Here is an 18,618-nt window from a genome sequence, read left to right on the forward strand (position 1 = left end):
TTTCACAATGTTCCCTACGTGTAGCAAACGTGTTCACGAGGAAAGGGAGACATGTGGTGGCATAGCCACCAATGATTTTGCAGGATATTTTGGCAGCGGCAGTAGCAGTGGTAGCGACGTTTTACGTCCTGTACGAAAACGGTATAAACGGCTGGTCATTGAAGATGATACTGACGAAGAAGAGCAAACCTTCCAGCAACAATCAGAGTCGTGGATGTGGCAAAAGAAAGACAATGAACCAACAATCTGGACGATACGGAAATTACCGGAATAAAGCGAGCAGCTTTACAGCACGTGAGTACAACCACAATAGAATTAGACGTTTTCTATGTAATATTTAGTAGTACATTTTGGGAAAACATCGTAACTGGGACGAATAGATATGCACAAGACGTACTCAACATCCTGTCGGCTGTAATGAAATAAAGATGTACATTGGGCTATGTATAATCATGGATGAAGTAAGGAAACCGTCGATTCAGATGTATTGGTCAAGAAGGGCCGTTATAGAAACGCCGATATTTAGGAAGACCATGCCACTCAGTAGTTTTCTGCACATAATTAGATTTCTGTATCTAGCGAATAACAGAGTAGGCAACAACACAGATAAGCTGTACAAACTAAGGCCAGTCATAGATATGTTCAATCAAAAATTTAAAGAAGTATACACAATGCAAGAAAATATTGCCATTGATGAATCATTAATGAAATTTAAGGGGCGCTTATCCTACAAACAATGTAACCCATCAAAGAGAGCGAGGTTTGGTATTAAAATTTAGAAATTGTGTGAGTCAAGTTCAGTATGCTGCTGTGATTTTAAGATATACACGGGTAGTGACAAACGTGATGCTAGCGGTAGTGCCTCTGAAAGTGTAGCTCTAGAACTATCGCAGCGGTATTACGCGAAGAACATACTCTATATTTAGATAACTCGTTTTCTTCACAGAAACTTCTCAAAACTCTTCTCACCAATAAAACTAATGTGATTGGAACAGTCCGCTCAAACAGAAAAAAATATGCCCACAGACTTCCTGAAGGCGAAATTAAAGACGGGAGAATGTACAGTGAGGAGTTGTAATGGAATATTGGCACTAAAATGGAAATATGAACGAGACGTTCACATGCTTTCCACAAAACATTCAACAGCAGAAATGATTGCCACAGACACACCTCTCCGCAATGCGTCGTGGGAACCGAAATGTGTCGTCGAATACAATAGAGATATTATTGGAATTGACCGCCAATATCAGATGCTCGCATGCTTCACTGTGATGAGAAAATGTATGAAAGGATACCACAAGATATTCTTTTACCTATTTGATGTTGCTTTATTTAACACGTACATTTTGTATTACAAAATACATTGCGGCACACACAGAGCTACGCATAATATAGGATTCACATTGCAGAATCATTGTTGAAAACTACACCTTTACCGGAATATAATCGGAAGGGACGATTAGCATCCGTCGATATACCACAAAGACTGCACGCACAACATTGGGCACATTTTCCCAAACATATTGATCCAACACCATCAAAAGTAAATCTTGAGGGAGCTTGTGTAGCGTGCAGAAAGCATAAATGACGCAGGAAAACAACATGGGAATGCAAAGAGTGCAGGGTTGCACTATATGTGCCAGATTGTTTTGAACGTCATCATGCAATCGAAGAGTATTAAATTCGTGTACATATCATTGTGAAGATTTTTGCGTTTGAAAATATGTTTGCCAACGTACTAACGTAACAGGTCCCAGAATGTTTTGAACAAAATATTATATAGTCTTAGATCATTGGATTGTTGTGAATATTGTTATTAAGATGTATTTCATCAATGTATCTTTGCTCATAAAGGAAAATAAAACGTTTGTGAATATATCGTTGAGTTTGAGACAGTGAATGTTTCGTTTCCAATGGGCAACTAATCGTCATTATTTACGATACCTGTAGAAATGTCACGTTACTGGCATCTCACACACGTACTTACAAATCCCGAAGGCGTCTGCACGACTTCCGACGCCACCAGGCGTTGTGCACCGCAGCCTTGGCGTGTGTAAGCGCCGGGAACCGTAAGGCGCAAACGGTTAATATACGCATACGCATCTTCAGTTATATTGAGCTATTCCTGTGTATAGATATTTTATGCAGCTGCTGTATGCTATTCCTTTGTATAGATATTTTATGCTGCTGCTGTATATATGGTTTTAAATGTACTAAGTAGGTCTAACTATCACCTCCCCTCCCACCCCACCAGCCGTCCACCCATCCCCCTACCCCATTCCCCTCGCCGACAGGTTACGTTATTGCATGATTAGTTATTATTTGTAACGTCAAAAATTTGAACCCTTTCTTTAAACACCCCTCCTTGTGTTTATCCAGTTAACATATTATGTTTCACTCATATTTACAAAAAAATAGTAACATGTACTTATACATGTGTATTTTATGTGTTATAATTATTACACTTGGCAGCATTCTTCTGTTTATAACAGACAATGAATATTTAGATACCATGTTATGCATACTGTTCACCAATGACTACTACACAATTATTATTTTTACAACTATGTCCCTTGATACCATTTTTGTTCTATAAATAATAATCAGTGTTTATGTTAGCATATTGTGCAATCTGTTCACCATTGGTTATACAGTATTGTTACTGGTTCATCAAAATACCGATACATCTATATTTCTCGGACCTGTGCGTGAGCCTAGGTTACTGCAAGTGGTACACCAACAATAGAACTGTATAACTGCTTAGCTATCATCCAGCTCTTATGATTATGATAGTTCATGGACACTATGGTATTAATATATTATTAATTCCTTTTAAGTAGCATATTTTCACTATTGATCTTTGCAAACATGTCATGACAAATAACTTTTTAACCACGAGGCACTGCACCTGCCCCTTTTTCTTCCCTCCCCACCCTCATCTCACTGCCCCCTTTTCCTACTCACTTCCCTATTGCTCTAGATTGCCTTCCCCTTCCCATCCTCCTTCTCTCATTACCTCCCTTCCCTTCTTTCCCCCAACCTTTCTCCTACCCTCCTCCTGTACTCCCCTCTCATATGGCCCCCCTTACCCTCCTATGATCCCATCCGCCCATCCACTCTCCATGCTTTTTGGATTTATTGTTCTATGATGCTTATAATAATTTCTTTTGTATGAATAGCCTTGGTTGGATTGGTAAGTAGTATGCATAGGGTATCAATAAAAAATTGACGTGTAGAGTGGGCGAGCTTAACGCAGTTGTGGTGTATCGTGCACCTGGTATCACATAATGACAAACTAGGAGAATTACAAATATTTGTTACCATATTGCTTTTCCAAATATGTAATTTATATTGGTGAAAAGAGCTATATGTGTGTATATGGATCAGGTATGAAGATTTACCATTGTAATTCCCATAAAATATAACGTGCTTTTGAAGGTATGTAAAAATTTTCATGGGACTAATTTCAAAATATTTTAATACATCGCTGGTTAATACGATGGTGCCACCTGTCACAGGTGGTCCACGATGCCTCAGCTTTAGTTTACATGAGGTCGTCAACATGTCGTATAGACATGTCGTATAGTTTTAACCCTATTGGTGCTGTGGATGTTGTACTTTAACATTTAATTCATTAGACAACCAGTCTGGGAGCATTCTATGTCATAAATGACAAACCATCTAGAGTTTTTTAATGTACTGACATTTTATTGTCAAAATGTCGACATCACATGTATGTGAAAATACACAGAAAGGTATGTAAAAGTTTCTGCAAAATTTAGGTCACACAGAAAGTGGTTTTATCTGTTGCAGGTTATCGATTAACTATTTTCTTTTCATACAGTGGAGTTATATTCTGAAGATGAAGCACAATTCTGCCGAAACTAGTAATTGGAATAAAGCTCTTAAAATCAAACGATCAGGCTTTCACAAAAAATATATGGCTTACTTAAAGTCCCAATAGCCGGGTCGAAGGAAAATTCCACGTTGTAAACAACAGATGTAAGGAGTAAATTCGTCAACTCGCACTTCCGAAATTGTCGCCGGAGCAGATGGTATAACAAAATGATCTTAGTTTCGACCTCACATACAACCCTTCCATCCATCGCTGCTTCAATTGCAACAACTTTCTTTTAGTAAAATGTATATCTGCAATCCGCGTGGAGTGTGAGGCGATCAGCACCATCATACAAGTCGCACGAGAGATAATAATAAAAGTCATGAGCCCTCCGAAAAGCCCTCGCCCTAGCAGCACAATACATAATCAGAGATTTACGGAGATTAGGTTTACTTAGGGCAGTCCGCCACTCCAGAGTGGGAGTGAACCTCCCAGAGGATCGAAGACGGATCGTCGCGAGAAAGATTTCCCATGTGAGCAACATTTAACATCCACAGGGAATGGAGCATTCTCGCCTGCTGCCGATCAAGTCGAAGAGTACCAGCCAAGGCACGGTGCTCAGACAAGCTAGCAGCTGCAACGTTGACTGCAAGAATGCGATCGGGCATCAAATCCAATAAGTAGAATCAGTCAGTTCTGCTATTAGAAGTCGCATTAAGTTGAGTAAATTTTGACGAACGTAATATGCATACACTCCCAAAAATCTTTCTAGTGTATCAAGCGTATCGATTCTTTTAAATCCCGACGACAATTAAAATGGGGAGACCGATCAGCAGGACACAGAACACTGATAAAATCATCTCCCACCGACACACCCCGAGGACTCCTACGTAAAAGAGAAATAACCTCTTTTTCATGAAAACGAGAACGTTCCACTGTGCGACCAGAAACAGATGTTGTATATAATAGAATTACGGTGAGTTCAAAATATATACGCCCGATCCCACAACAAGAGTCTAGCACCTCTACCTCAGCAATGGAAAAATTCCCAAAAGAGTAAGGCAGTTTCCGTTGAAACTTCCGGCGCCACGTTAAAAACAGCAGTTCGAAATCCAAGGACAAGGAACGTGATACATAGAACATTCTGCAGGAACAAGGTAGCCCAACAGGAGTCATATATGAGCAATACCAACAGAGCAGCGTGACTATTCCACCAGTCGTTCCTCAAAGTCCATAGAGCGGTGTCCAGGGACAAACCAGCGGATGGGGAAGCCAATACCGGCTGCAACTGAATCCTTGAGCCGGCCGCTGTGACCGAGCGGTTGTAGGCGCTTCAGTCCCGAACCGAGCTGCTGCTACGGTCGCAGGTCCGAATCCTGCTTCGGGCATGGACGTGTGTGATGTCCTTAGGCTGGTTAGGTTTAAGTAGTTCTAAGTCTAGGGGACCGATGACCTCAGATGTTAAGTCCCATAGTGCACAGAGGCATTTGAACCATTTGAACCTTACACTTGGTTGTTTTGCGTGAAACTGCCGGCTATGAGGCATAATAGCCACCGCAGTCGGCAGCGTAGGCCACTTCCACAGCAATCTGTAACATCCCAGGGCCAGAGCCCTGCCCGACAGCACGGTCACTCTACAAGGCATGACGAGTCCCTAAAGGACGGCAATGAGAGGACTGCAGAGAGAGCGGGGGACAACTCTGGAATGACAAATTCTGCAACGAGAGTTGTAGTAGAGGGCAAATTACTATCTTTACACTTCGGAACAGACAGTACGGTGCTGTGTCACTAATTTTACTCCGACACACACACACACACACACACACACGTTACGTGGCGGCTCCACAGCAGCTGCTACTGGAACTGTAGCACCATCCACTGAGATGATACGGTCAATTATTGAAATAGCCTCGTTTTTTAAAGAAATCGCTATATCTCGAAAGCAAAATAATATATTTTTACTTTTTCAAACAAGTACTCTTCCTACTTACCTCAGGCGACACTTGCAGTAAATAGCAAGTATGTGAAAGAGTGTATTGAGTTATAGGGAACTCGATTTTTAAGTTTTTTTATATATATCTTGAAACATGAATAGGAAATCACATAAAAAACCTCTTGATACATCTTTCTAAGTCCTACGATTTTCTGTACAACTTTAACATTTTTCCAATCACAGCTGCAGATTTTTACTTCTTTAAGAAAAACCGTTTTGCAATTTTGCGGATTTTTTTTCACCATGTTCGCCAACTTGCATCGAGTCTGATGAGAAAGAAACTTCATTTCATATTTAATTCCCTGCGCGCTCACTTTTTTCAGGTAATAATTTTTGCAAATTTAAAATTACGCAGTCACAAAATGTTTCGACTAACTGGCCACGCTGTAGCTACGGCGTTCAGTCCCTAAAAGAGCCAAGTCACCCCTGCCGTGACCTACCCGTCTACAGACAGCCCGTGCCGTGCACGCCCTTCCGTAAGAAACAACTCAGAACGTCTGTCCCTGCCTCTGCTGGGGAAAGACCCTCGCCAATATCATGGAGTGTACTTCAGAAAATACTGCCACAATCAGCACAACAGCTAAAAGCTGACTACTCGAGTCTGATTGGCAATGAGACAGTGCATTTTAAATGCATACGTCTGTAACTTTCAGAAGTTGTTGTGTCACAAAATTAATTTGACAGCTACAACAGCTGCAAACTCTGATGACTTTGTTGTCATAAGCGATATAAAACGAAATGCGCACTTGCAGTTATTAGTACCTCGCCAAGTCCAACGACTGTGAACACTGGTGTAGAAACTATGATTACACTATGTGTTACAATTACGAACAACTTAAATTGGAAGAAACAGATAGAAAATGTTGTGGCGAAGGCTAACCAATATCTGCGTTTTATGGGCAGCACTTGGAAAATGTAACAGACCTACTAACGAGACTGCCGACACTAGGCTTGTCCGTCATCTTTTAGAACACTGTTGCGCGGTGTGGGATCCTTACCAGATAGGACTGACGGAGTACATCGAAAAAGTTCAAAGAAGGGCAACACGTTTTGTATTTTCGCGAAATATCAGAGAGATTGTCACAGAAATAATACAGGATTTGGAATGGACATCATTAAAAGAAAGGCGTTTTTCGTTGCAACGGAAACTGCTCACGAAATTCCAATCACCAAGTTTCTCCTTCGAATGCGAAAATATTTTGTTTACACCGACCTACATAGGGAGGAACGATCACCATGATAAAATAAGGGAAATCAGAGCTCGTACGGAAAGATATAGGTGTTTGTTCTTTCCGAGCACTATACGAGATTGGAATAATAGAGAATTGTGAAAGTGGTTTGATGAACCCTCTGCCAGGCACTTAAATGTGATTTGCAGAGTATCCATGTAGATGTAGATGTAGATGTAGCGTGTAAATGAGTGGAATGTGGTTACTTCCAGGTGTTTCTGACCACTATCGTGACGTCACTATTTCTTTTTTTTCTTTTTTTCTTATATTAAAGAAGTGAATTTCTGTCTTGACTTACCGTGTCGCAGAGAAGGCAGAGAAACCTGTGACTGGGGGCCTTTACTGAGCTCGAATTTTACCTGTCACGGCAATCATCGAAGGCTTGTCATCAAGCAAGCAACAGGAAGGCATCCTGTGGCAACCCATGTTGGAGACTTACGAGTATATTCCATTCGATTTTATTTTGGGAACTTCAGCTGATAATTTAGAAGTTCATTCCATTCAACAGATTCTGTATTTCTCGCTCACTTTCACTAAGGATAGCAATGCCAGCAGCATATCTTGTCATCGATATTTGCACCCAGAATCGTAAACCTCCTCTTGAATCTCTTTTATTCTTGTCGTTGCCTCAACGTTCCATTGACTGAATAATCTGAGCGAAAGATTACAGACTTCTTTTTATCTGTACACTACTTTCTGGAACTCCCATCCTTATTTACCCCTCTTGGCTCTTGTACGTTCTGTATGCTACTGTTTGTCCTATGTTACTTTCAACGTTTTTTCTTCCTCATTTCAAACACCATTACCTATTTTTCACCGTAGAACGCTGTTTTCTGGTCGGCAAATTCTATGGTGGTGTATTTATTTTTCGTAAGTCTTTCAACCGTGCAGGGCCTCGATGTTATCCCAAAACTATGGTATAACCTGCTTACCTTTCTAACTAAGTAGGCAACCCCGTACCGCCATGCCTGGAGTCATGGGTGCTGTTCGCCATGCCGACTTAACAGCAAACAGCACTCTGAATGAGTTTACTTTCAGTCATTACCACCAATAAGTGCACGATGGCCATCCAAGGAGAAGGACTGTCCGTAACGTGGGATGACGATGGTATCGCGTAACGTTTTTTAAAAAGAGAATGAAATAATTCTGATAATTGGAAATGGAAATGTTTTGTTAAAAATTCTCTTTTATGTTGGGATAATTGTTCCCAGGGCGCTATCGCCAGAACTATCATACGTATTCCAACGTGAAGACATCCGCCTTACTCACGGTGGTTCTTAAAAAAAATCTTTCTTTTATGTTACGCGATAAACCAGTTAAATAAACTGCTTAATAATTTCTTTTTCTGTGAGGCTTGATGCTCCAGCATAGCACCCTATGTGAAATGGCAGCGTATACATTAATAAAAATTATAATTCATAAAACTGTACCTCTGGCCTAAAAAATGAAGTTCAAAATATCACAATACGGTGTTCTGTATTTATTAAGATTATTACCTTTAATAATTCTTGCAAGAAAAGATTATCAATAGCATTTTTATCATTTTATAATTAATGGCATCACTACAACAATTTACTTACGCGAAATGGCCAGGGCAACATTTAATTATTACGTAAACGAATCATGGGTCAGAGATGGAACTTTTTGCTACCAACTAAAAACACGTTCTACCATAAATAATTGCATATGTGTTTGACAAATTTGATAATAATGCTACACATAATTATATTAATTGTTTAAGGACCGTGAACTCTATGCGACCGTCCGATAGGACATCAGACCCAATGAGTCCAGGAATGCAAAGAAGAAGAAAAAAAAATATATTTTTCTTATATGCTACGATACAGGGATAGTAATTATTGCACAAGTAATTATTGCACATCTAAGGGCGCAGACCTACCCCCATGAACCATGGACCTTGCCATTGGTGGGGAGGCTTGCGTGCCTCAGCGATACAGATGGCCGTACCGTAGGTGCAACCACAACGGAGGGGTATCTGTTGAGAGGCCAGACAAACGTGTGGTTCCTGAAGAGGGGCAGCAGCCTTTTCAGTAGTTGCAGGGGCAACAGTCTGGATGATTGACTGATCTGGCCTTGCAACACTAACCAAAACGGCCTTGCTGTGCTAGTACTGCGAACAGCTGACAGTAAGGGGAAACTACAGCCGTAATTTTTCCCGAGGGCATGCAGCTTTACTGTATGGTTAAATTGTGATGGCCTCCTCTTGGGTAAAATATTCCGGAGGTAAAATAGTCCCCCATTCGGATCTCCGGGCGGGGACTACACAAGAGGACGTCGTTATCAGGAGAAAGAAAACTAGCGTTCTACAGATCGATGTGTGGAATGTCAGATCCCTTAATCGGGCAGGTAGATTATAAAATTTAAAACGGTAAATGGATAGGTTAAAGTGGGAATTAGTGAAGTTCGGTGGCAGGAGGAACAAGACTTTTGGTCAGGTGAATACTGGGTTATAAATACAAAATCAAATAGGGGTAATGCAGGAGTAGGTTTATTAATGAATAAAAAATAGGAGTGCGGGTAAGCTACTACCCACAGCATAGTGAACGCATTATTGTGGCCAAGATAGACACGAAGCCCATGCCTACTACAGTAGTACAAGTTTATATGCCAACTAGCTCTGCAGATGATGAAGAAATTGATGAATTGTATGATGAGATAAAAGAAATTATTCAGGTAATGAAGGAAGACGAAAATTTAATAGTCATGGGTGACTGGAATTCGAGAGTAGGAAAAGGGAGAGAAGGAAACATAGTGGGTGAATATGGATTGGGGGAGAGAAATGAAAGAGGAAGCCGTCTGGTAAAATTTTGCACAGAGTATAACTTAATCATAGCTAACACTTGCTTCAAGAATCATAAAAGAAGGTTGTATACATGGAAGAATCATGGAGGTACTAGAAGGTATCGGATAGATTATATCATGGTAAGACAAGGAACCAGGTTTTAAATTGTAAGACATTTCCAGGGGCAGATGTGCACTCTGACCACAATCTATTGGTTATGAACTGTAGATTAAAACTGAAGAAACTGCAAAATGGTGGGAATTTAAGGAGATGGGACCTGGATAAACTGACTAAACCAGAGGCTGTACAGGGTTTCAGGGAGAGCATAAGGGAACAATTGATAGGAATGGGGGAAAGAAATACAGTAGAAGAAGAATGGGTAGCTCTGAGGGATGAAGTACTGAAGGCAGCAGAGGATCAAGTAGGTAAGAAGACGAGGGCCAGTAGAAATCCTTGGGTAACAGAAGAGATACTGAATTTAATTGATGAAAGGAGAAAATATAAAAACGCAGTAAATGAAGCAGGCAAAAGGGAATACAAACGTCTCAAAAATGAGATCGACAGGAAGTGCAAAAATGGCTAAGCAGGGTCGGCTAGAGGACAAATGTAAGGATGTAGAGGCGAGTATCACTAGGGGTAAGATAGATACTGCCTACAGGAAAATTAAAGAGACCTTTGGAGAAAAGAGAGCCACTTGTATGAATATCAAGAGCTCAGATGGAAACCCAGTTCTAAGCAAAGAAGGGAAAGCAGAAAGGTGGAATGAGTATATGGAGGGTCTATACAAGGGCGATGTACTTGAGTACGATATTATGGAAATGGAAGAGGATGTAGATGAAGATGAAATGGGAGATACGATACTGCGTGAAGAGTTTGACAGAGCACTGAAAGACCTTAGTCGAAACAAGGCCCAGGGAGTAGACAACATTCCATTTGAACTACTGACAGTCTTGGGAGAGCCAGTCCTGACAAAACTCTACCATCTGGTGAGCAAGATGTATGAGACAGGCGAAATACCCTCAGACTTCAAGAAGAATATAATAATTCCAACCCCAAAGATAGCAGGTGTTGACAGATGTGCAAATTACCGAACTATCAGTTTAATAAGACACAGCTGCAAAATACTAACACGAATTCTTTACAGACGATTGGAGAAACTGGTAGAAGCCGACCTCGGCGAAGATCAGTTTGGATTCCGCAGAAATGTTGGAACACGTGAGGCAATACTGACCCTGCGACTTATCTTAGAAAATAGATTAAGGAAAGGCAAACCTACATTTCTAGCATTTGTAAACTTAGAGAAAGCTTTTGATGATGTTGACTGGAATACTCTCTTTCAAATTCTAAAAGTGGCAGGGCTAAAATACAGGGAGCGAAAGGGCATTTACAATTTGTACAGAAACCAGATGGCTGTTATAAGAGTCGAGGGGTATGAAAGGGAAGCAGCGGTTGGGAAGGGAGTGAGACAGGGTTGTAGCCTGTGCCCGCTGTTATTCAATCTGTACATTGAGCAAGCAGTGAAGCAAGCAAAAGAACAATTCGTAGTAGGACTTAAAATCCATGGAGAAGAAATTAAAACTTTGAGGTTCGCCGATGACATTGTAATTCTGTCAGAGACAGCAAAGGACCTGGAGGAGCAGCTGAACGGAATGGACAGTGTCTTGAAAGGAGGATATAAGATGAACATCAACAAAAGCAAAACGAGCATAATGGAATGTAGTCGAATTAAATCGGGTGATGCTGAAGGTATTAGATTAGGAAATGAGACGCTTAAAGTAGTAAATGAGTTTTGCTATTTGGGGAGCAAAATAACTAATGATGGTCGAAGTAGAGAGGATATAAAATGTAGACTAGCAATGGCAAGGAAAACGTTTCTGAAGAAGAGAAATTTGTTAACATCGAGTATAGATTTAAGTGTCAGGAAGTCGTTTCTGAAAGTATTTGTATGGAGTGTAGCCATGTATCGAAGTGAAACATGGACGATAAATAGTTTGGACAAGAAGAGAATAGAAGCTTTCGAAATGTGGTGCTACAGAAGAATGCTGAAGATAAGGTGGGTAGATCACATAACTAATGAGGAGGTATTGAATAGGATTAGGGAGAAGAGAAGTCTGTGGTACAACTTGAAAAGAAGAAGGGACCGGTTGGTAGGATATGTTCTGAGGCATCAAGGGATCACAAATTTAGCATTGGAGGGCAGCGTGTGGGGTAAAAATCGTAGAGGGAGACCAAGAGATGAATACACTAAGCAGATTCAGAAGGATGTAGGTTGCAGTAGGTACTGGGAGATGAAGAAGCTTGCACAGGATAGAGTAGCATGGAGAGCTGCATCAAACCAGTCTCAGGACTGAAGACAACAACAAGGGCGCAGAGAGCTCTTCCATTGTTGATGAATATCAATAAGTCAATTTACACTACTTTTTTCCGGAGGCTATGCTATAATAGCTCCCTGGAATTCCATTTGCATAGTTACGTACAGTCTTGTGAATGGCATTCCACGATAGCATATAAAGGTCTACGTCCAAGAGGTGACGGTAGACATACTTGATTTAATCGGGATATTAATAGACTTTACGTTTCTCTGCACCCAAACAGGTTACGACAGACTTATTTGATTCCTTTTTATTATTACTGAGTGATTGAATTCGTCTGCGTCCAAACAGGGACGACAGGTTTATGAGATTTCTATAGTTATGGTAATACCGGTACTTTCTTACAGTTGAAATTCTTGTACGTAATATATTTGCCTTTGAAGTTGAGTGCAGTATTTTTACTATCTTTCCTCGGAATGGTGTGTACTTTACGCTGCCCCATTCGTGTAAAAGCCACTGGGAAACCTAGGGAAAACCAGGGCAGAGCTATAACACTGTACTCTAACTAAACAATTACATACATGATTATACACATGGTCCATTTCTGTTCATTAATGTTTTCACAGGAAATCCAAATGTTCACTAATGGTTTTACAAAAATCAAAATTTTCATTAATGGGTTTACAAAATCAGAATGTTCATTAGTGGTTTCACAAAAAATCAGAACGTTCGTTAATGAGCTTACAATATCAGAATATTTACTGTTAATCTGCTTCCGCGGTGAGCTGCTGAGGTGGTGAAGGCGGGGGCGCTGGACGTCGCCCCCGACAGCGCGTACTGCAGGTCGTGACGTCACCGAGGCGAGCGATCAGCTGACGCGCGACAGCGACGAGCCGCAACCAACCGCGTACCGGACGTGCGTTGTCTTCTACCCTCCTTGCAGCTGTTCTCCGCCACCGCTCCATAGCGATATTTCATGAAATTCAAGAACAGCAGCAGCCTCAGTTCATTACAAATCAATAAATGTTTATTCCTGTAGATGGGGAAACACAGGGTTATTCGTCCTGTTTTATTGTGTCATTCGGCACTAGTTTACGTCGGTTTGCGTATGAATTAATCGTTTATTTATTTATACATACGAAGTCCACTGTATGACACTGTTTAAATTAATAGTACATCACACGTTTGTTGAAGTTTATATTTCAGTTTCGTATTGCTGTATGACAATGTTCAAATGCATAGTTTGTCACACGTTAACCTTAGCTTCACACAGTTGTTGTGCCTCAGAGTAGGCTGTTTATACAGTCTCACTACTTCGGTCACACACCAAACTGTTTCTCACGTCACAAGCAGGTTTTTCCGGACACGCTTGCTCAAATCAGCTGTTCTGTTCGCTTGCACGGGCTGATTCCCATTGTTGACTTCCTCTAGCCCCTTCATTGATATGCTGACGTCCGTTTAAATCAGCTGTGTCTCGACTGCGTTAAATAACATCCTTGTTCGAATTACACTTTTTAGGTAGCCACGGTCTGTAAGCTATTGACTTGAATTAAACTTTATACCCCATAATGAAACCAACGTCTCTGGTGTTGTACCGTTCATATTGATTCATGAACACTGTTCATCACTGTAGTTCCCAAGTATGACGTTATTTTTCGTCACACTGAATAGAGATTGTTGACATAACGTTCATTCGGGCCTATCCACACAAAGACACTGTTCTTTAAGGACTTTTGTGGTACACTGAATTCTTAATGCAACTTTAACATTTTGTTTACATGAAGAAATACACAATGTATTCTGATGCACATTATAACTTATTAGAATGTACATTAGGTCCTTGTTACATTTTCTGGGTCAATTAGACCATTTTTTGGACTTTACGACACTGATCTGGTTTTTACAATAGCTAAGGTTGTCACATCCTAGGATATATACAAATAGATAGATATATTATCTGAATACACGACTTCTGATTATGTCTCTGCTTCCGCGTTATTCTTTAAAATCACTCTGCTTGACAGTTCGGTTCACTGAAATCGTGAACGGATCATAGTGACGTCATATCTTAATATATTAAGTACGTAAAACTATCTAGGTGTAGCTATTCATCCTTTTAGTTGATTCATGGCTTGTACCGTTAGGTGAACTACGCTCATGACCAATTCATAAATTCTTTAGCCTTTTCGAAGATTCGAGATATGCCATTGGATTTGTCATTACATCTTTCTAAGAAATTCTATAACGATATTCAGTGTATAAAACTTTGACTAGATACTACAAAAAAAAACTTTCATTTTGAATACAAATAAAGTCAAAATTCATTAATGAAATGAACCACTATTAAACTTAAACTTACATCTATTAGATGTATATATTATTTATAACAAAATTTCAAGTCCTTATATGGGTATATTTTAACGGCTAGTAACAGGCTGCTGTAAAGTGACATTGACGGCTCAATTGTTCAAATGGTTCAAATCACTCTGAGCACTATGGGACTTAACTTCTAAGGTCATCAGTCCCCTAGAACTTAGAACTACTTAAACCTAACTAACCTAAGGACATCACACACATCCATGCCCGAGGCAGGATTCGAACCTGCGACCGTAGCGGTCGCACGGTTCCAGACTGTAACGCCCAGAACCGCTCGGCCACCCCGTCCGGCGGCTCAATTATTCCCCAGTGTACCATCTTACATATTTCTAATTTTACTGCCTCCTTTTTCGACTATGGAATGGAGTAAATAGCATTTCAAAATGTTTTATGTGGTATCACATCAATGTTGTACATATAACCTCTGTTGACCCCTGGTCTCCCAGAGGATACTTGTATATGTTCCGTTAACAGCTGAGATAACTGTAATTGTTGCTCTGGTTTCAGATATGTGGATTCCTATACATTATCTTTTGTTGATTGACGGGATTCTGTGGTACCAAAATTCTCTCCACTGTGTTAGTTGTAATCTCGCCCGCCAAAACACTGCTGCATATGCAGTATTTTTGGCAGGTTACTCTTTTCTTTGACATTGTGACAATAATTGCCGTGTACAGCTTTTGTGCGTAGCAATTCCAGTTGCACTCTTACTTGTCCAATCTCTAGACTGCAAATACCTTGAGAGAGGTTCACATTAGCATTCCTTTCTCTCGCAAATTCCCAACCCAGAATACAGACGACTCTCAATCCCTTTACTGCTAGGAACGTGCAATTAAACGCTCGTTTTCCCATAAATACGTCCTCCTGTACCTGGCTCTTAACTACCTTTGCTTGGACACCAATGGCACCTGATACTTTACAATTCTGAACTTGCAACACTGGCACTTTATGCAATTGGCACAACTTCTTATAGAAATCATAACTCATCATATTAATAGGGGTTCCTGTATCTATTATGGTATTGACAGGTATACCTAGAACTTTAGCTTGAACCATAGCCTGTATCAACTCGTTATCTACTTGGTTACATCTCTTATTCTCTGTTAAAAGTTCCTCCTTCATTCGAAAACCGTCGTTATTTCTTACAATATTGACTATATCCTGTTTCCCCTTACTCTTTTGTGAGCTCTCCCCCCGTCCTACGGTCAACAACGGAGAGCTAATTGCGGCCGTCTTTGGTTTGTCGAATCAGTCGATGTGGGACGATTGTCGCTCGTCACATCAACCATTCTCACATTTTGATTCTGGTTCTACCTAGCCGGGTTGTTTGAAGTACATGCTTGCCCAAGTTCGTTCCAATTGTTACTACTGTTTGAATATCTTTCGTTGTTATTCTGATTATCCTGTGTCGGATACCATGGCATTGAAAACCTATACTTTGCCTGCGGGCCTGCGTCTCGCATTTGCTGTTGATTGCCACCTCCTGGGCCTAACCTTTCCTCATATTTTCGTTTTCGTCTATGTTGAGGTGAACTGTATCCACAAGCCGGTCTATTGTTATTAGCTTTGTCATCATTCGGATGGCTGTTAAGTGACTGATTTTCATTCATAGGTTTACCATTGTGTTTTCGCCCATTAGAACAATTACCACAATTTTTTCAACTATTTTGCCTATTTTTGTTCTTCCCTTTATACTAGTAAGCATTTGGATTGCTACTTTACAACTTTAAGTCTTCCTGGATTAGATATGGATTCAAGACAGACAAGAAGTTATCCAAATCATTGTCTGGTACATGGATTAGTTTTTCTCTAATATCGGATGGAATTTGGGATTTTAATAGTCTGATCACATAACAATTTGAGATCGGTTCGTCCCAATATCACTTTTTTTAATACATTTTTCTAAACACTTTCTTAGGCTTCCTTGTTTAGGACTATATGCCTACGGACTCTATATTTCTTTTCTAAGTCTTTCCTGAACACAGAGTGACCAGTATTTAATTAGAAATGCCGTCTCAAACTGTTCACAGGTGTAGCTAGTTTCAGCTGCATCTGTTGCCCATAGAGCAGCATCTCCTGCTATGTGCGAAACAATAAACTGTATCTTTTGTTTCTCGGTCCTTTCACTGGGCAGTATATTTTGAAAACTATGAATACTACAGGGTGAATGTTTTTCTTATCGGTGGAGAGGGTTTCAAACTGCCGGTGTTTTATTAAAATTTCCTCCATCATTATTGAAGATACAGTAGGCACAGCCCCCGAACAATTCAGTAATTCACTGTTAGGACTATACGTTCCTTCCTATACCCCATAAAGTGTCTTATAGGTGGCAACGAACGGCAGATTATCGTGTGAAACATGAGAAGAAGGCATATAATTACCATCCATTCTCTTGTTGTTTACCCTTTCCTGTTGTGTCTGATTCATCGGACCAGTTGAGTGAACTGCGCTGATAGCGCCTGTCAGTATTGTCTGTATTTTCTCGTCTATTTGTTTCTCTTTGTCATCTAGCCATTGTTCTACTTTTTCTACGACCTTTTTAGTGTGTTCAGCTAAGCAGTTCTGTATCTTTTCTTCATTTCCTATTCCTACGTTTTCTACCCTTTCGTTTATGTTATGGATATCTTCCGTCATGCTATTTTGTTCCATCTGCAGATTTTGTACATCTGTCGTTAGACTGGTTACCAAATTTGGTAATTCTTGGTACGGTCGTTTTAAGCTGGCTATGTCTGCTTTCATGACTTTGAAACTTTTCAGTTGTTCGCATATTCTGTTTTCCCTTTCTTTTTCCCTTTCTCCTCTCTCTCTTTCTCTCTCCGCCAGTTCCTTTCGAACTGATCTAATTTCATCAAAATAGCAGTTACGGCGTCGTAACCCTGGGCAGCTCACATAACTGTTGTTTAGTTGCGGCCGCGGCAGTTTCACCCGCAACAGTTGGCAACACACTGCCATCAGAACGAAGCTCAATCTCTGCGCGGTGATGTGCAGTCTCGGTTTCAAAATTAGTGATATTGCCTTTCATATTTCTGTGCGAGATAGATCCCATGGTAATTTTCTCTAATTCTTGATCACTATCCTCTCGTGAATTTGCTTCTATATCGGTAGAGAAGCCTTGCCACGTAATCTCATGCATTCTGAACAGGACATCATTTTAGCACAACTATCTTTATACGGTAATTACCACAAAAATAATAATAATACAATCCAAAATTTCTAATTCTACACAAAATCCATAACAAATATACATGTCCTTGCCTACTGGAATTACTATTTGCCAAACACTACCAGTCGGTACTAACCATGAATACTGGCACACAACACGACACACGAAAGCAAGAGATATTTTCAGAAGCCCGTACCTTCATTCTTACTCTCGGCTTTATTCTTATAATTCAGATCTGATAGGAAGGTAGGTTCCAGGTCTTCGGTTTTATCTTAACATCGAAATTAATAAACCACTTAAACATGAAACAGGTTACATGTACCAGCATTAATTTTCTTATCTTAAAAATATATTCTTTACATATACATAAATTTTCTGGAACATCGAATCCCACGTTGGGCGCCAGTTATCGCGTAACATTTTTTCAAAAGAGAATGAAATAAATTATTCTGATAATTGGAAATGAAAATATTTTGTTACAAATTCTCTTTTATGTTGATTAAAAGCCACGGCTAATTGTCTCTCAGGCCGCTATCGCCAGAAATATCATACGTATTCCAACGTGAAGACATCCGCCTTACTCATGATGGATTTTTAAAAATCTTTCTTTTATGTTACGCGATAAACCAGTTAAATAAACTGCTTAATTATTTCTTTTTCTGTGAGGCTTGATGCTCCAGTAAAGCTGCCTGTGTGCAATGGTAGCGTATACATCAGTAAAAATTATTATTCATAAAACTGTACCCCTGGCCTAAAAAATGAAATGGAAAATATTACAAGACGCCGTTCTGTATTTATTAAGATTATTAACTTTAATACTTCTTGCAAGAAATGACTATTAAAAGCATTTTTATCATTTTATCATTAATGGCGTTGCTACAACAATTAACTTACACAAAATGCC

The sequence above is a fragment of the Schistocerca nitens genome, chromosome 7, assembly GCF_023898315.1.
Source record: "Schistocerca nitens isolate TAMUIC-IGC-003100 chromosome 7, iqSchNite1.1, whole genome shotgun sequence".
Lineage (NCBI taxonomy): Eukaryota > Metazoa > Arthropoda > Insecta > Orthoptera > Acrididae > Schistocerca > Schistocerca nitens.